This window comes from Pelodiscus sinensis, chromosome 3 (genome assembly GCF_052426305.1).
Source record: "Pelodiscus sinensis isolate ZL-2025 chromosome 3, ASM5242630v1, whole genome shotgun sequence".
In the NCBI taxonomy this organism is placed as follows: Eukaryota; Metazoa; Chordata; order Testudines; family Trionychidae; genus Pelodiscus; species Pelodiscus sinensis.
Window position 1 is genome coordinate 75,413,352 of NC_143054.1, and position 15,304 is coordinate 75,428,655.

General features: G+C 40.5%; 1 long non-coding RNA gene across 1 annotated transcript in view; it reads right to left on the reverse strand.

Annotated features, from left to right (window-relative positions):
- The window catches only part of LOC102450621 (uncharacterized), a 67,131-nt gene extending 52,105 nt beyond the window's left edge, over positions 1–15,026 (reverse strand). Inside the window, exons 1-2 of the long non-coding RNA XR_012902307.2 lie at positions 14,915–15,026; positions 2,714–2,778 (exon numbers count right to left, since the gene is read on the reverse strand). This is a non-coding gene — a long non-coding RNA (uncharacterized LOC102450621). The remainder of the gene's footprint in view (positions 1–2,713; positions 2,779–14,914) is intronic.
- Positions 15,027–15,304: the final 278 nt, after the last annotated feature.

Below are 15,304 nucleotides of genomic sequence, written 5' to 3' on the forward strand. Positions count from 1 at the left end.
CCAGGTTTGCAAATATCAAAGCTTAAATTTCAGAAATTCCAAACTGCATCTTAAGAGAAGTGTGCAATGCTAAAATCTGCTCGTAAAGTGTTGTTTTTATTTTTGTTAAGATAGCCATAAGGGATTTTAAAAAGTGGGAATTTGTCTGAAGGCAGGACCAATAATCAAACAGGCACAACTGATTCCATGATATCACAATCCCTCTGCCCTCAGTTGTTTAGCTTTCTAAAAGAGATTCTGGCCCATAACCTCCTATGTGCAGGCAGGAGAAAATATATACCCCAAAGACCACACACACAGGAACTGCTTAAAACCCAGCCTTACACAGAATCCTAGTAGCACTGTTTGAGACAGCATGTGGATTTGAGAGAGCTGTACTTATTTAACAGCCTCTGACTGGAGGAAGACAAATCCAAAGGTGACTTAGCTGGGACGAGTGCTGAAACATAAGTTCTGTATCATCAGACAACAATGAAAAGCTTCTCAGTACTCCATCAAGTGAAGTACCTTCTGGTATCATACATCTTCTGCAAGTTTGACTCAACACTTGCTTGTGTGTGTTTTTCTAACCCTATATAATATAGGCTAAGATGTGACTGTTCTTTACCACCAGTGAGTGGCATGGGCCTTCAAAGGAATTTGTGACAAACAAGAGCTGTGACATCATTTGTATGACATCATACATAAGATGTATGTTTTCAAGTGACAACTGTGAATCAAATAGCATAGCTCCTGGCATCTGTTTATAAGCAGTGCAGGGGATTTTGATCATTATGTCATTCTATTTCTTTATGAAGCAGATGCAACAAGAACAGGTCCAGATGTGGAAATGTGCACATCTCACAGGAAATGTGGAACCCCAGTATATCTGAAAGAAATCCTCTTGTTTCAACAGATTTATCCCAGTTTTACTGTAAAGTATACACAACCACTAATGCACAGAGACTGTTTCACCTGTCTTGTTGGCCAGAATAGAAGGATAGTCTGTTTTGTACTATAAACATAAAAGACCTAGGTTCATGTCCTTACTAATATGACGGTAAATACATTAAATATTGTATGACACCCATGGAGAGGGTTGTAGAAGTACTTAAAATAGATTTTTAGTATCAAAACATTTAGTACTTATCTCTCATGTTACTGTGTTTCTGCTCTATAGATGCATACAACAGCTTAGTGAATATAAACATCTTTTCATCATAAGAGAAGTGGAGTTTGCAAGTTTGTAAGTGCCAAGGACAATTTTTTCCCCTCAGTCTTACTTCATGGCTGTTTTCAAAGAGTCTTTGTTAAATTTAGGTACAAGTGATCATGACTTGATCACATTTATAATGCGCAAGCAGAGTAACTATATATGCTTGGTGTGTCAATAGAACCAATTTAAAAAAATAATCTTAAAAGAATAATCAGCTGAGAATAATTTACAAACACAAGATTAGATATCTAAAAACCATAATCCTAAAACTGAGGAAGAATATTATACTATTTAAAAACTGACCTGGGTTCTATGGGAAGCAAAGACAGATGTGTGGGGGAGGGGGGGGGGAAGGAGCAGAAACAAACAAAAGGGAATTTAGAACAATAAGAAGGAGGGCTTTCTTTAAAAAAAAAATAGTAGCAATAAAAAGAATCCTGACAATAGTACTGATCCATTGCCACTTTCATTACATTGGAAGTGGTAGAATTAGCAGCAGAGAGCAGATAGCCACCACAGGCTCCGGGGTGCATGGTAGTGGAGGAGAGGGGTGCCTCGCTCTGTGCCATCAAAAAGGACAGTCAGCCCTTAGTGCTTCCCAGATCACAATGCCCTCCCCACCACACACACAGCCCTCAGAGCCAGACGGATTGGCACTCCAATACTCCCATGGCAATTCAAAGAGGTCCAGGACCTCTGGGCCTCTTTGACTATCCAGGCTCTGGGGCAATTGCTTTCTTTGCCCACCCCCTCCTCTGTTAGTGGGCCTGATTATCAGTAATTAGGCATAAATATTTAATAAATATTTGTTATGTATTCGGAGTGAAACAGGCAATATATTTTTATCATATGTTGATAACACTATTCCCATTCTGTTAGTATCTCTGGAGAACATTAAGTAGAAGTTACTAATGTTAGACATTTTAAAATCAGCAGTTCTAGATAACTTGCATTCAAGAGTTTAAAGAGAGTGGGCTAAAGGAGCTTATTGGCCTGTTAATGTTGATTTTCAGTAAGTCTTGGAGCAGTGGGGAAAAAAAAGTTAATGTGCATATATATTTGTAAAAAAGGACAAATAGGATGATATAGAGAGCTCATCATCTAATAAACCATCTTGTTAGTTTTTAAAGTGCTACATAGTCCTGTATTTTGTTTCATAGATAGGCCTGTCAGCCTGACATTGATCCCTGGTAAGATAATGGAGCTGCTGGTATAGGACTCAATAAAGAATTAGAGAAGGATAAAGTATTTAATATAAATCAATAAACTTTTATGGAAAATAGATACTGTGAAATTAGCGTGACTTTTTTTTATAAGATTACAAATTTGGTTGATAAAGGTAATAGTATTGATGTCCTATACTAAGGTTTCTCTAAGGCATTTGACTTGATACCACAAGCCATTTTTATAATAAAAATAGAACCATGTAAAATTAATGTGTGATACAATACTAATTAAATGGATTAAATACTGACTAACTAATAAATCTGAAAATGCAAACAAAGAATAATCACCAACCTTGTGTGTTTCCAGTGAGGCCAGGAAGCTCTGGCACTAAGCTCTGTAACATTTTTAGCAGTGATCTGGAAGAAAACAAAATTATCACTGTTTGCATATGATTCAGAAGTTGGAGGATTGGTAAATAATGAAGTGGAGAGGTCAGTGATTCAGAGAAATCTAGATATTTGCTAAACTGAGTGCAAACAATCTATACATTATTTAACACCACTAACTATACAAGTATACATCAAAACAATATTGTGGGCTATATTTACAGAATGGAAGATTCTATTCTGGGAAGTAGTGTCTCTGAAATAAAAAGATATTGAGGTTATGGTGGATAATTAGCTGAACAAGAGCTGGAATACTATGTCCAGTTCTCATGCCCATAATTCAAGAAGAATATTGGAAAAATTGGAGCGGGTTCAGAGACGATCCACAATAATGATTGAACTAGTAGATAATGTGTCTTATAGTGATTGAATCCTTTGAGTCTATCTATTTATCTTAAAACAAGATTAAGGGATTACTTGATCATAGTCTATATATAACCCACACATAATGATAGAAAAGTAGCTGTAGCAAAATACAGGACTATGTAGCACTTAAAAGACTAACAAGATGGTTTATTAGATGATGAACTTTCGTGGGCCAGACCCACTTCCTCAGATCAAATAGTGGAAGAAAATAGGCACACTATTTGATCTGAGGAAGTGGGTCTGGCCCACGAAAGCTCATCATCTAATAAACCATCTTGTTAGTCTTTTAAGTGCTACATAGTCCTGTATTTTGCTTCAGCTACACCAGACTAACACGGCTACATTTCTATCATTATGTGTGGGTTATATATAGACTATGATCAAGTAATCCCTTAATCTTGTTTTAAGATAAATAGATAGACTCAAAGGATTCAATCACTATCAGACACATTATCTACTAGTTTAAAGTGCTACATAGTCCTGTATTCCACACATAATGGACTCTCAATCTAACAAGGAAAGGTATAGCTGGATCTACTAGCTAGAAGCTGAAGTTATAGAAATTCAGATTAGAATTAAAGCACCTTTTTTATTGGTAAGAATAACCAACCACTGGAACAATTTACCAAGAGTTGTTAGTGATGGAGAATGCACCACAGACATTTAATTACATTTGATTTTTTTTTGTAACATTATATCTTGAAAGCATTTCAATGAAGTTCTATGGGCTGTGGTATAGTGGTAGTAAGAGTAGATGAAAATAGTCCCTTCTAACTTTAGAATCTACTTTGTGAAAAAACAGTAGATACACAATATGTGGCAGTAGCTGCTACACACAGTCCTTTATTTTTTTGAGTAACTGTGTAACTCAAGCATAAGGAAAAGCTATTGATTGCTTTCTGTTCCACAGTGGCACTACTACTTGAGGAAAGTCCATTTAGGATACAAAAATAGGGGATTCTATACCTGCTGAAAGCAGTGCTCTGTCTCAAACATAAATATGCTGGCTATTCTCTGCCATTATAGGAAATGTCCTCTACATAATTTATTGTCTTATGCTTACAGGCGATAAGATACAGTGAAACAGCACAGCATTTCTAGCATAATCCAAAGAGACTACAGCTAACAAATACCAACCTTTCACATGCATTTTTATTATTATCATCCAATAGCAGTAACAACCTTCAGACAGCAACATAACTAGAGACAAGAGTTACAGTACAAACCTGTTCTTTTGGTAGGAAAAGCTCTTAACATCACTAGTTATCTTATGGTAATTGTACAAAAGTCTCTGCTTGCCTGTAGCAATGTCACACATGCACCTCTGCCCAAGTATGCTTAATCAGCCATTGTTTTGGATAACTCGGGGACAAATTGCACTTCTCATCCCAACAGGCATACAAGATGTCCTCATTATAATCTGTAAGAAACACCATTCTCTGCAGAATAGGCAAAAGAAAAGCTCATCCAATTACCTCATTAGAGTACCCATCCATACCACTTGTGTCTTCTATAAAGTAACTAGGAAGGCCTTATTGACCCATCTCCACTGCTCTAATTCGGTTACACGGACTCATGAAAAGGAGGATCCCAGAGGCAGAAAAGCCATCTGCACTTTTTTAGAGAGAAATTTTATTTTGAGGGATAAATTCAATGCTGCGTATTCCAAGATGTTCAGTATAGAAGGTACAGTCCAAAAGAAAGATGAAGGGGTATTTTGGTAATTTTTAACTACATAGTTTTTGTCTGTCCAGGCTGACATGTAGGGTAGAGTAGACTGTGAGGGGGAAAGTAGCAGAGGCCCACTTACATCACATCTGTGCTGCTTCTGCATCAGGAGGAATCCTGCCCTTTTACCAGAGCTGGCAGAAGATTGGTAGGGTGAAAACCAGATAGTATAGTAGAAGCAAAATGCAGGACAATGTAGCACTTTAAAGACTAACAAGATGGTTTATTAGATGATGAGCTTTCGTGGGCCAGACCCACTTCCTCAGATCAAATAGTGGAAGAAAGTAGTCACAACCATATATACCAAAGGATACAATTAAAAAAATGAACAAATATGAAAAGGACAAATCACATTGCAGAACAGAAGGGGAATGCGGGGGGGGGGAGGGGGAGGAAGGAAGGTAAGTGTCTGTGAATTGCTGATATTAAAGGTAGGGAGAGTGGGATGTTTGTGAGTTAATGGTATTAGAGGTGATAATTAGGGAAACTGTCTTGGTAATGGGTGAGATAGTTCAAATTCTTGTTAAGTCCTTGTTGGCAAGTGTCGAATTTTAACATGAATGACAGTTCAGAGGATTCCCTTTCAAGTGCAGATGTAAAAGGTCTTTGTAGCAGAATGCAGGTGGCTAAGTCATTTAGAGCGTGTCCTTTCTGGTTAAAGTGGCAAGAAACTGTTTTCTCTTTGTGATCTTGTCTGATATCTGTTTTGTGGGCATTAATCCTTTGGCGAAGTGTCTGAGATGTTTGTCCAATGTACATAGCAGACGAAGACTTTCGGCACATGATAGTATAGTAATGACCATAGTGTAAAAATATATAGAGACCAGAGCTGCGCATGCAATGCTGACTTCTGCACATGCACAATCATTCAGAAATTTATTAGTGATCCCTTTTTTCAGACCACATTTTCCAAACCCCATTCCCACTCCAGCCAAAGATTGGCAATCCACCTCATGTGTTGCAGTCACAGTTTAAGATCCTCAGCAGACATATAACTCACTGTAATTGTGGATACAAGCATCTTTCGGTGATGCAAACCCTTTTAAATATAAACAAATACAGTGACATCAAATCAAACCAGTCATAATATTGTACTCTTGTAAATTGGATTAAGTTAGCCTAAGATCCTGGTTTTGTGTATGGGCACAGCTACACTGTGGTGCTATTTCAAGATACTTCCAGTATCCCAAAATACCTATTCTGCATCTTAACAGTGCACTTGTTATTTCAAAATACCTTTCAAAATAATGGGTATGCTATTTCAACATCCCAGTAAAACTCATTCTGCAAGGATTAAGGGATGTTTTGTAATAGCAGTTTATTTCAAATTTTGGTGCTGTGTAGACAGTACCAAATTGCAAAATAAGCTATTTTAAAATTAACTCGAAATAAGCTATGCAATTTGCATAGCTCAAATTGTGTAGCTCATTTCAAGCTAAGGGTGCAGTATAAATGCACCCTATCTCACAGAGAAAAGATCAGATATTATAGAATAAGAGGGAGACATAGATCAGTAACAACGGTACATGAAGGGACATTTCATCTACACCCCATTTTAGGTCATGGATAATTCTTCATTTAGTGTAGCAGGCATTTCATTATATTGAAATGTTATTGTTCCTACAAGATTGGATTCCTTTAGCGATGGAGACAAGACCGTTACCTTTTTTTTTTCAAGCCTTTGTTTGAAATGATATAAGCTTCTTTTGATTAGCAGAGGAAGAGAGATAGACTGCCCTGATTTAGATTTCTTAAGTAGCTGCATAAATTCATATGCTTCTGTTGCAACAGTAAGGACATTACAGTAGGCGGTCTGTTATTTTTACCCTCAGAACTGAATTTGGAAAGCACATAATTTATTAGTATCCATTTATACTGTAGTTGTGCTGTACATACCCCTAGTGGCTTACATTCTAAGACAGAAAAGGGAATTTTAATAACATATTAGAACAAAAACTGTTTCTGAATAGATTAAATAGAAAGGATTTTTCTTTTAATTCTTTCCAAATCTCAGAACACACACTGTCTAATACATTTTGCCTTCCTAATAAATACTGTTTCATTTTTCAAGCAATAATGAATTATAGATTAACCAAGCATTTCATAAACTTGTAGCTAGCCTGAAGTGGGAACAGTTTGACTCAACACACAGGCCAAACACTATGCAAATAGGCAATGTATATATGGATCTAGAACATCAGCCAGAGTGAAGACAGTTATACTGACAGTAAAGAGGAATTTGTCCTCCTATAGATTAGATTAGCTAAGAAGGAATAGGAGACAATGTGAAAGTGACTGAAGGAATACATTTGTAACCCTTCCACGATGTGTGGCTCTAGCCTACTCTTTGCTAATTGGAGTGGCTTCTTCTTTCTTCCACATGGCTTGGGTCCTGACTTCTTTCCTATGATGTTTCTTCCTCCATCCACTTTGTGCATGGACACAAAGATGTGGGGGCTGCCTTGGAAAAACAACTAACTGCAATTCCTGACAGGAAAAATAACTAATACTGCAAGTTTGAGCCAGTGCAGAAGAAACAAAATACATTCATACAAATTCCAACAAATTATGTTCTATTCCCAAAAACAACAGTGTAAAAATGGGGAGGGGGCACTTTATTGGGACAGAAAACTGGTTCTACAGGAGGTAGAGATTAAGATTCACTAATGCATACTTAAACATTAGTAGACCATCCAATTTGTCACCTTGCACCATTCACAGTGTGCCACAGCTCCCTGTTCCCTCCCTGACATCTTTCTGGGCATACAGAATATCTAGGATCAGCCAGACTGATGAGTAACCATGCTGCAAATGTTGAAATGTTCAGAAAAAAACAAATAAGGATTTCATTCAGTTTCCTAGCTACTTAGTCGGGAATCCTGTAGAGGCCTTGGCTGGCTCTAGGTAGCTGGCACTGGGATAATTCTCTGCTTGTCTGGCTGCTGGTCTCTGCAGAGCTGAAAGAGAGAAGCAGAACTGCCAGCAGCCTGTGCAGAGGCCAGAAGTGCCATTACTGCCTGGCTGAGAGCACTGGCCTTTCTGGATCCTCTTGCAACAGTTGCAACTCCTGATTCAGCTCCTCCTTGCTGTTCAGCAGAGCTCACCCAGACTAGGAAGCAACACTGACAAGGAGGTGGTTCCCAGTCACAGGAATTTGGAGGTCATCCCTCCTCCTGCTGTGATGAGCTGGGAACCACCCTCCTCTATTCAGGGTGGCCATCTTGATTCCATTCCACTCTCTAAGCCCTTGCACTGCCCTTCCCCTGTTCCCCAGGGGGCTGCATGTTCAGGGACACCCAGGCTTAGTATAATGGATAGAGTTTGGTGCGGACTCACCCGTACTGCCCTGATAATGCATGCAGCCCAGATACTCAGCATGAGTGTGGTCTCTGCTGGAGAACTGTATCCACTTCTGGGTTCCATACACTACGAAAGGAGTGAACAAACATGATAAAAGTGTCCAGGGAAGAGTGGCAAACATGATAAAAGTTTTGGCACACCTGACCTCTGAGGAAAGTTTTAAATAACTGGGCATGCTTAGTCTTGAGAAAAGAAGACCAACAGAGGTCCTAATAACAGTTTTCCAAATATGTGAAGGACTGTTATAAAGAGGACAATGCTCTGATGTTTTCCATGCCCAATGAAGATAAGACCAGACATAATGAACTAAATCTGCAGCCAGGAAGATTTAGATTAGCTATTATGAAAAGCTTTCTAGGTATAAAGATAATTGGAATAAATCTTTAAAGGATGTTTTATAATCCCCAGAATGTTGTAAAAATTCCCAGGTTTTTAAGGACAGTTAGACAAACACCTGCCAGGGTTGGGCTAGGTGTACTTTATACTTCCTCAGTGCAGAAGGCTGAGCTGGATGACCTCTTTAAATCTCTTCCAAATGTACATTTCTATTATTTGATATTCAATAAAGCGCCCTTTCTCTGGAACTACCCCTTTATATTCCATCAGAGTCCAATTTCTTGATATTTAGGGACAAGTACAAGGCTCATTTGGAGGTTGGGATTTGGATTGACTTTAAAAATATGAACATGGAGCTAAAGCTGAGAAGAATATGTTAGGTGACCAGCTTGGCTTTACGGTGAAATCCTTGGCGAGCCTAAATAGAAAATGGAAGCATGCAAGAAGTGGAAACTTGGACAGACAATTAGGAAAAAGCATGAATATATTGCTCAAGCATGCAGGGGTTTAATCAGGAAGGTCAAAGCACAATTTAAATTGCCGTTAGCAAGGGATGTGAAGGCGTGCTAACCATAACAGGGTGATCAAGCAAGGTGTGGGACCCTTACTGGATGAAGGAGGTAACCTAGTGACGGATGACATGGCCAGCTCCTAAACTACTGTATTAGGCAACACAGTATGGGAAGGAGGTGGGCAGCCGTTGGTGGAAAAATAATAGATTAAGAAGTATTCAGAAAAGTTAGACGTACACAAATCTTAAGGGCTGGATGTAATGCATCCGAGAGTACTGAGGGAGTTGACAAACATCATTGCAGAGCCTTTGGCCATTATCTTTGAAAACTTGTGGAGATCGGAGGAGGTCCCAGATGACTGTAAAAAGGCAAATGTAGTGCCCATCTTTAAAAAGGGAAGAAGGACAATCCAGGGAACTACAGACTGCTCAGCCTCACCTCAGTCCTCAGAAAAATCATGGAGGGGATCCTCAAGGAATCCATTCTGAAGCACTTGGAAGAGGGGAATGTGATCAGGAATAGTCAATATGTATTCACCAAGGGCAAGTCACGGCTGACCAACCTGATTGCTTTCTACGACAAGGTAACTGACGCTATGGACATGGTGAAATCAGTGGTTGTGATCTGCCTTGACTGTAGCAAAGCTTTTGATACAGTCTCTCACAGAATTTTTGCAAGCAAGTTCAGGAAGTATGGATTGGATACATAGACTCTAAGATGGATAGAAAGCTGGCTAGATGGTTGGGCTCAGTGGGTAGTGATCAACGACTCAATGACTGGTTAGCAGCCGCTATCAAATGGAGTGCACCAAGGGTTGGTTCTAAGGCTGGTTTTCTTCAACATCTTTATTAATGACCTGGCTGAGGGAATGAATTGCACCCTTAACAAGTTCGCAGATGACACAAAGTTAGAGGGAGAGGTAGATACATTGGAGGGCAGGGATAGGGTCCAGAGTGACCTAGGCAGATTGGAGGATCAGACCAGAAGAAATCTGATGAAGTTCAACAAGGACGTGTGCAGAATCCTGCACTTGTGATGAAAGAATCCCAAGCACTCTTACAGGCTAGGGACCGACTAGCTAAGCAGCAGTTCAGCCAAAAGGGACCTGGGGATTACAGTGGATGAGAAGCTGGATATGAGTCAACAGTGTGCCCTTGTAACTAAGAAGGCTAATGGCATATTAGGGTGCATTAGGAGATTGGTGATTGCTGGCCAGAAGCCCACCTTTCAAAGCAAAGTTGCTTCCAACAGCAGTGCAGAAATAAAGATGGCACTGTATGGTATTGCCACCCTGACTTCTGTGTTCCTGCTGCCTGAAGAGCTGGGCCCTCATTCATCAGTTGTCACTCTCTGCCTCCCCTCTCCCCCAATTCTGAGAGTAGCATTTCAGTACTAAGGGTGTAGTGTAGTATTGTCTCTCTTACTTCTGTGCAGCTGATTGTGAGACATTGCCTTCAGAGCTGGGCGCATGGCTGACAGCCTCTGCTCTCCAGTCTCCCCGCTCAAAAGGCAGCACAGATATAAGGGAGGCAATAGCGCAACTCCTCCTAAAATAACCTTGCAGTGCCCCTGCAACTCCCTTTTGTGTCAGAACCCCAATTTGAGCAATGCTGGTCCTCCCTGTGAAATCTGTGTAGCGCAGAGTAAAAACACACAAAAAACTCAATTACATGCTGGGAGAGCAGATTTTACTGTCCAGGATGTGTTTTTCATGATTATGAATTTGGTAAGGCCCTATACATAAGAACATGAGGGTAAGAAAAATATACTGTTCTTCCCCTTTTAAAATAGTCTGGTGACCTTTCAGCAGCTCTAGAACCCTTTTCTTTGGAGCAAGGGATTGAGATTTGACAAAGAGAGAGATTTTGTGTCAGGGACATGGTATTTGATACCTCTCTGAAAATCTACCCCAAATTCAGCCAAGTTAGGAGACTTTGAATAATCACTGTATGCACATATATCAATAGAGACTTTGTTTAGTTTTATCTTAAAAAATCTTAGAAGATTCTAACTTCACTGAGCATGCTTGAATCTCCTAGTGCTGAACAGATGGCACAAGTGCCATTCCCACAGCGAAACTAAACATATTCCTTCTCTTCATAGCTCCTTCATTTGACTATACTACATGAGCACCATCCCTGCAGAGCAATAGAAGGCCCAAAGCAACAGGGATTAAGACAAATTTTGTTTGTAATGACTGCTCCCAGCTACTGTAGAGTGGTGTATGGCTGAGCACCAGAACTGAGACTAGGAAGCCTCTGTTTTCTGTGCTCACAGTGATACCTTCTCTCTAACAAACACACTGGTTGGCATTCAGGCAATGCAGAAGAAGTAATCTGACAAAAAGCTAAACCAGAAAGGAAGGGAGAGGAGTAGATTGGATTAACCATTCTGGTGAGCACTGGAGTAAAAAGAGCAAATTATAGCTGTGAGGGGAGCGGAGGTATTGGAAGCAGTTGGGGGGGGGGGAGATGAAAAATTGAGACAGATTGAGCAGAGAGTTGGATTCCTAGCAGAGCAGACGAGAGTCTGAGACTAGCTGGGAAAGTGTGAGCCGACGGTCAGGGCAGTGTGTGTGTGTATGCTTCCGAGAAAAGGTTTAACGTCCGTGTCTTTACTGCTAGGACCGGGGTCCCGTCGCAGAGGGTGGCCAGCAGGCCAACAGACGCCCCGTTATATAGAAAGAGCTTATTACACTTTAGATTTTAACTGCTAGAACACAGGGGTTCCTTCGCAGCGGGCAGCCTGGGAAAGGCTGGAAAGGTGCCCCAACGGATCTTGTCACCTGGGAGTGACACAGATCCAAACGCCCAAGCTCTCCTTATGTCTGTCCCTTTATGACCGGCTGAAGTTCTTTTAAATTGTGCTTGGTTCTGTTACAGCAACTGAAGGAGTCAGGTTAAAGCTTAAACAGTTACAGGTTTATTAAAAGACTTATAAAAGCATATGGTTACAATGGCTATTGCTCTATTTCTTAAATGCTAACAAATACAGATTTTAAAAATGGTTACAAAGAAAATAAAGATAGAAAATAGAAATAATGGTACCAAGTGACAGCTTAATCTTTAAAGAGCTCTAAGTCTATGTATATATATACTTAAACAAAGGACCACATCCAGGTACAATTTTTACCCCTTTCTGTGCCTCTCGACTCCAGCGTGTCAGGCCAGGGCCGGTCTCTCAATTCCTAGGAAAGACGAATACGAGGTGGGCGTCCCCTTGGAACCTCGGGAGATCAAACACCAAACCCGACCAGCAGATAGATGGTAGATTGACACTCAGAGAAAATGCGCTGCTGGACCTATCTTTATACCCCTGGGGGCCCGTATTCTCTTTCTTATCTAAGATGCCGAATTCTACTGGTCAGTTTTGTGGCGCCAGTTCTTACAAGCAAGTTTCAAGTTAATTTACACTTGCAAGAGAGATAACTAAATTGTGAGCACTAGACATTTTTTTACTGGGCGAGAGATTCCTCCCCCCGCGGATGGATGTGTGTTCGTATCAATATGGGTTCGAGTCAAGGGCACTCCTTGGCAGCCTCTTGGTCAGCAATTAGCGTATCTCTGTTTACAGCCATTCACGGTCACACAGCCTGGGCCTTCTGCTCTGTGTGCCCTGTATGCTCCAGGCAAGCAAAAATAGATGTTACAAGGGGGTTCCTGTCTAGCTACAGAAAGGATATTGGCAATGGGGTTCATGGAAGGAAGGGGTGATGAGGCAAGAGTGGGAGCCAGTTGGCTGGGAAGGGTGAACAATGAGATTAGACAAGGATCTATATACGTGATGTGGAGCTGACACAGATTTGGTGTGGAGGATGCAGACCTCGGACTGGATGGGGAAAGAGACTGGAGTAAAGAGTAAAAAATTGGGCTCTCTGCCTCCAGGCTAAGTCACATTAGCAGGAAAATTCCCCTGTGCACTTGTTCTGAGGATATTCAGGACACCTGTCCCAAGGGCTTTCAAACTAGTGAAATGAAACGTTGAAATTCTTAGTTTTTAAAATGTGCTCTATAGTGAAGATGTTTTTGTTTGTCTGTTTGCTTTGGAATTTGACATAAAACATAGGTTTTAGAGGGAAAACACAGTCACCAGCCTGACTGTGGCAAGCTGTGGTGGGGTGAAGAGCTTCCCCAGAGTGCATGGGGTGCAGTGTGCTGCAGCATGCCCTGGGGTGCCCTCAACCCTGCTCCCACTCGACTTCAGAAGGCAAGTTAAGGGATCTCTAAGAGGCTGCTGGGAAGCTTGGGGCTGGCTCCCACTGGCTTGCCTTTGTAGTGCAGGCTGTTTAGGAGCCTGTACAGCGCAGCTCCGAGGAGAGGCTGGGGGCCAGAGCCAAAGAGTTGAATGGGAGGATTCAGGGAACTTGTTCCCTTTTGCACAGGGAATCACACAAACATTGACAATACAGCCTGAGTGGCCAGAGTGTTGTGGAGTGATCCTTTCTCTGACTATTCTGACCCAGGAGCTCTGCTGCTCTCTCTTTTTTTGTTTTTGTTCTTATGTGTTTTTGCTGCACTTCTGTAGCCATTCTTGGCAATCAATCAGTGTTTCCAATTTTTGTGTGATTCCTTGTTGATTTTCAGGTCCTAGAGGAGCCATATTGGCTTCTTACTGTTCAAACGATCTTTTCTTTGCTGTTGCTTCCTTAGTATTGTCCCTGAGAAACTAAACTTGTTTTCCCTGAACTTGTTGATTTTATTTTCATGGGATGTTACCTAGAGATTCTCTGAAAGGTATAAAGTTGCCTTTATTGATTTTCATCATCCTTACTCTGCTGTTCCCATCGCTCTCTTCCCTTAGAATCATGAAATCTAACATTTCTTGATCACTTTCACACAAATTGTCTCCCACAAATTGTCTCTTCAGATCTGCAACCATGTCCTTTCTATTTGTCAGAATAAACTCTAAAATGACTGCCTCCCTGGTCACTTACTCTATGTATGTAAATGTTAATAGTAAAATGTCGTGTCAAAGAGAACATCACAAAAAAAAAACACCTTAGCAAAATATCATTTGGCAAGAATAAGAAAAGTAAAGCTAGAGTCACAGTAGACAATATATATTTTCCAGCAACTGCAGCTAATCCCTAATGAAACTTGAAAAAGAGAAGTCATCATGGCCAAGAGTAACTTCAATGCACAGGAGGAAAGGCAAATACACTTTGAGGTTTGTTATCAGGCAGAAGAACAGGAATAAATAGTAACTGGTGGAATTTTCACCTCCTAGTGACACAGTGACTGCTGACTTACTTTTCCATCATGCAAAGTTTCACAAGATAACATAGAACAGCCAGATCATTTCACTAGTACTATCCTCAATCATTGGTGGTGAGTGTCATGGCTCCTTCCCCACTCTGGCATGATAAATGCAGAAGTGGGGGCCAGCAAGTGTACCCCAAAGCCTTATATACCAGGCTTTGGTATAAAACTTCCCCCAAAATCTTAAAAACCTAGATCTTGGGAATAACTTCCGCTGCCACCACCCAAATGCTGATAAAGAAATCAGGGGGAAGATCATTTGGGAAATCTCACCCCTAAGATAAAAATCAAGGCACACAATTAACCACTGCCAGGTTAATAAAAAGAAAAGAAAGAACTTTTATTACTACAACAATATTCCTGTTGCAAACATAATGACTAGATAGGGAGGTAACAAAATATATTCATGGAGAAACTCCATGGGCCTAGAACTTAGTTACAAAGAACAGCCAAAACATCTTTTAAGCAGTGCCAGATCTCAGATCCCATACTCAATCCTTAAAACAATAAAACCTAACGAAACTACCTAAACTTTACCCTACTTACAGAAAATGAAGAATGGTGTCTTGGAGAGAGAGAGAGACATGCTTGTCCCTTTCTGTAGCTGCAGAGAACTCCCTCAGAGAGACAAAAGGGAGAAAGAAAAAAAAATCAAATTCCTTTGTCCCAGTTTGAAAAGTCCCACCTACATTCCTATTGGTCACTACACCTGGCTAGGTGTAGTTAACCTCTTAATCCCCAGGCTGCTGGCTAACCCTCATAATCATGACAGTGAGTTCTCAGAAAAAGCTGAATTTGACACTGATCATCTGTCTCTGCTGACAAAAACTTTGAAGAAAGCCAGTTTATGAGCAAAAATTGGTCCAGATAACCAAAAGCTTGTATTATAGCCAACCTATCAAAGGGGTTTCTGTTCTGTTTAAGACAACAAAGCAT